A 5,160-nucleotide genomic window follows, 5' to 3' on the forward strand; every position below is an offset into this window, starting at 1 on the left:
TCTATGTATTTTTTGGAAGTTAATAAAGAAAAATATTTTAATAATTTTTTCTGTCCATTTTACATTGTGCCAAGTACTGGAAAATATTTTACACAACATTTTTATGTACACAGTCAAACACGGTAAAATGAAAATATTTTCCTGCAAATGTTTTACATGTAAAATATTTTACTTTTTCAAGTATTTTACATCGAAACAAACAGATTGTTAATTAAACAGGTCAGACGGGTCAAACAGAATCTAAATGTTTGTTAGGTTCTAAAAGATTAGAACAATTGGCAAATCCTGAGCACAAACTTGTTTAGGTATAGATCTTAGAGTCTATAGAGTTTATAGAGTTTATTAGACAATGCTCATGGTACTACATGTCAAAATACAAGAACATTTAAGCTGCAGAAAGGAGAGTTCAAATTCAGTGAAATCTGACCAATTGAAAATCGCAGATATGAAATTTCTGCAGAATTTTATTTCGGCCTAAACTCTGCATAAATGTTTTGGGTTTCAAATGAAATACTTCTAGTATATAAAAGAAAACCCTAACTACATTTTGGAGGACTTTTGGAAGACTTGTGTTTCTTTTTATGAGATTTGAGAGATTTTGTATCTTCTAACTATACAAGATTCTATCGGAGCTTAAATTTCAATCAAGGATTGCTAGAATTAGTTGCTACATCAAGATCAACAAGAAAAGGTGATCTGAAACCTTTGAGTGAAATCTCAAAGTCTCAAGTAAGGGTGTGCTTGTGTTGCTGTTAATCCAAAAAGAGAAAGAGTCCTTAGATTCAGAATTTACATGTGGTCGTGTCAGTAAGTTACTACATAAGGTAGCATTAGATTTATGGTTAAATTTTTTGTAAAAACTTCGATTCTCTTATAGTGGATTTGGTTTACTTTGAGGATAGTCAGGTCAAATCCTCCTCAAGTTTTTACCTTGAAATGATTAGTTTTATCGGTTTTCCTAGGTCATCATATCGTGGTGTTATTTACTTTTTGCATCTTTACATGATATGATATATTTGTGTTTAACCTAAATCTGAAAATTAATCTAAGTAATTACTTGGTTAATTAATTAGGTTAAACAATCTAATTTAAGGGTCTAAACGAACATACAATGTTGAACACTAACCTAACATGTTTATTAAACGGGTCAGTCATGTCAACCCAAATATGAAACGAACTTATTAAGCCTCAACTCATAACTTGCTAATTTCATGTCATGTCGGGTTTGCGAGTTGTGTCCAATTTTGCCACCTCTAAAATGGTGTAATCACATAACTTTAAAAGAAGTTTTAGTGCAAATCATGCATTTCTTCTTCACATTATTTGATTGAAGAGTTGCTGCTTACATTAACATTACAAATGTGAAATTTTTGCCACAAATTCCTCTATATTCTTATCTGAACTTCCATCTTTATCAACTGCCTCTTTAGCCAATTCCATCCATTTCATTAAATTCCTTTTCATCTCCTTTCCTCTATCTCCCCCAATTACCTCCCTTATGCATAGTTCTATTTCTTCTTTGGTAATAATGCCTTTTTCATCCACTTTAATCCTAACCCCTACCTTCCACACGTCCATAATGTACTTTGCATTAGTTGTTTGATCCATCCATTGTAGCATCGCAATCATTGGTACTCCTAAGCTCAACGCTTCAAGTGTCGAGTTCCATCCACAATGAGTCATGAAGCATCCAATGGCCTTGTGAGCCAATACTTCTAGTTGAGGGCACCAACTCACAACTAGCCCCTTCTCTGTTATTTCTTGTAAAAAATTACTAGGAAGCTTTTTCCTTTCGGATTCTCTAACAACCCACAAAAAGTAGCAACTGCTATTCTTTAGGCCGGACGTTATCTCCACCATTTGCTCTTCTCCAAGGGCTGCCGTGCTTCCAATGATATATAAACAACCGAGCCAATTTTCTTTGTGTCTAGCCATTTCATGCATGAGTCCATATCGGGCTTGAAGAGGTTAAGGCCATATTCTTTGTCATCTTCCAATCGCTTGTCTAAATACATTAATGGAATAGCTGGTCCAATTGTTTTAAAAGGCCACCGGCTTGTCATCCAATTTATTACCTAAATATTAGCTAAAGGTATTTAGAAAGTAGAAGCATATATGTGTAATAAAATATAAGATAAAAAATATTGAAAATAATAAATAGGATGATGATGATGAAGTGGATAGCATTCTTTTATCCTTCCATTATTTTTATTGGACGAAATGAACACTTATAAACACAAATACCTGTATAATTTATGCTTAAAAGACACATTTGACTCCAAATTAAAAAGTAAGCTTATTTTACTATTTAGCTTATTTTTGCTACTATTTATGAGTTTTACTGCATTTTGTAGTACTATTAATGAGTGTTATTATACTATTTTAGTTAACTTTTATCTTTATCTATAATACTTTCAGCAAAAAGTTTTGAATTTCAACAAAATAAAAATATCACAAATAAACCCTGCACGTGTGTGTGTGTGTATATATATATATATATATATATATATATATATCAAATTTTCCTATATATTAAAAATTTCATCGAGTCAATTTTATAGGATTCAAGGCCAATATTTTATTTGGTTAAGTCATGTGTAATTATATTTTAAATTATGTTAAGCACGGTTAACATTCCTTAAATATTTTAAATCAATGGTTAAATAAATTAGACAATATTAAACATTAAAATATTATAACATTTTTATAAAATAAAAAAATAAAAATGTATACAAATCAATTTATTTAAAATAAACTATATATAAAAAGTCACTTTTATATGCCTTAATAAATACAATATAATATAAGAAAATATAGAAATAACTATACTACATGAAAAACTTTCTTTTATTTATGGATGACAAAACAGAACAAAGAGACAAAAAAAAAAGTGTGCATTCATGTTCTCTAACTCAATACCACCAAGAGTTTTACAGCTGAATTAGCATCTCCAAATGTTTTAAATAGATACATTTAAGATTCAGATTCCACCACTCAAAACTATTGATTGAAAAAATCTATAAATAAGTGGGTTCTAGTTAACTCAACTGGTAAAGTCTCTAATGGTTGTATAAGAGATCTGAGATTCAATCCTCGCCTACATCAAAAACTGATTGGTGTCTTGGTTTGATGATAAAGAGTTATCATTAGGAGCGGACGCCATAGGTTGAAACTCTTTAAAAAAAAAAAGATTCCTATAAAAAAAAAAGATTCCTATAAAAAAAAAATCTTACGAATAATAGTTGCATTTTGCAAAAAATATTTCTCTATTTAACATAAGAATTTATTCTGTTTTACTTACACATTTATTTTTTTTAAATACTTTACATTATGTTATCGATCTTACGTTATATTTTATTAAAATATCAGTTTTTTTAAAAATATTTTTAATTTTTTATTACATAATAACCATCATTTACTTATTTTTTATAATATAAAAGCAAAATAAATATTATCCCTATAAATTTACACAACTAGTGTGACAATAATATAATTTTTTACCACTTTACATGGACTGATAACATTGTGAATGAATTTTAGATTTAATTTACTAAAATATGGTATCTTTTCCTTTTTATTATACAGGCTTGGTAATTGCCACTTTCAAATATTAAAAAAAAAAAAAAAGTAGGAATACATATTTAAAATGTTAATATCTTTTTTTTTTTTTTTTTTTTTTTTTTTTGGTTTGTAAAACATTCAATTTTCTTAACATTATATTATTCATTATCTTTAAGAGCCTTTAAACTAGAATACGCTTCCAAAAATATATAAGTAACTATCTTTTGTAAATGCTCCTTTCTCTTCTAATAATAATCTATTTTCTCATTGTATTTATAGATTTTTTCAATCAATAGTTTTGAGTGGTGGAATCTGAATCTTAAATGTATCTATTTAAAACATTTGGAGATGCTAATTCAACCATAAAACTCTTGGTGGTATTGAGTTAGAGAACATGAATGCACACTTTTTTTTTCTTCTCTTTGTTCTGTTTTGTCATCCATAATCAAAAGAAAGTTTTTCATGTAGTATGGTTATTTCTATATTTTCTTAATAAGCTTTGAATATATGACTCTTTAAAAAAAGAAAGATTGAGTATATGACATTGACAGATTAGTGAACCTACGTCATATTCCAACTCGTCGAAAGTGTTGCACAAGAGCCAATCGCTTCCTGGAAATTTGAGAATTGACTCATCACAACATTTAACTCACCTGGGTATGATTCAATATCACGAAAAATCGAAGGCATATCATTGATCCCTAAAGATGGGATCGCGGGCAATGATATTGAAGACCCTTCTCCTAAGGGCATCTGAAGTGTTCGTTGATGTGCATGGTAATAGATGGCATTAACCACACATGACTGAGTGAAAAATGGAGCTCCATCTAGTCTAGATTGTCGACCTACGTTTAAAGCCCATGGTATAATTGAGTCATATATACGAAATTTTGGAGTGTATTTGGAGCTAATAAATCTTTCAATGAGCTTTGGTAAGTTTTGTGAGACTTTAGACTTGAAACGCTTGACTTTTTCATCTATGGTTTCCAAATCTTGGACTTCCTCAGAGCCATCAGAGATGGTCTCAAAGTTGATAGAAGTGCTTTCATGGGCTTGTATAGACTTGCTAAAACGACTAGTAGCGATAAATGTGACTCTAGGACCCTCTGAAGCTAGGCGCTTGGCGAATTGCAGCATTGGGTTTATGTGACCTTGTAGGGGATAAGGAATCACCAGGATATGAATTTTCCTCTCCATTTTCTTTTGACACTGATGAAGTTGAATTGGAGGAGAAATGCTGACTGTGACTGTGAAGAAGTAAGAGCATCTCCAATAGGCTTGTCAAAGCCAAATATGAAGAGCAAACAAACAAGAAAAACCCTTCCGACAGCCTCTTTATCTTCAATTTTTTTTAGATTTGCTACCGTAGCTCTGGAGAGTACTATAGCAAATACTATAGCACATCTAAACAATACTCAAGCTTAAAATAATACTTGGTTGAAATAAAAAATAATTATTTCTCTCTCATCCCTTTTCTCTTTCGTTCTTCACTCTCTGTGTCCCTTGTGCTTCTCTATCTCAACTGTTGCCATCTAAAACATACCACAATAAATAAATAAAAACCCAATCGAAAGATTTGAAACACAAAAACAATCTTTC

The 5,160-nt window shown here is 30.3% G+C and overlaps 1 pseudogene; it reads right to left on the reverse strand.

Moving 5' to 3' along the window:
• Positions 1–1,353: 1,353 nt before the first annotated feature.
• LOC142631443 (mogroside I-E synthase-like) lies at positions 1,354–4,761 on the reverse strand (annotated as a pseudogene).
• Between the last annotated feature and the right edge of the window lie 399 nt (positions 4,762–5,160).

Source organism: Castanea sativa, chromosome 4 (genome assembly GCF_040712315.1).
Source record: "Castanea sativa cultivar Marrone di Chiusa Pesio chromosome 4, ASM4071231v1".
Lineage (NCBI taxonomy): Eukaryota > Viridiplantae > Streptophyta > Magnoliopsida > Fagales > Fagaceae > Castanea > Castanea sativa.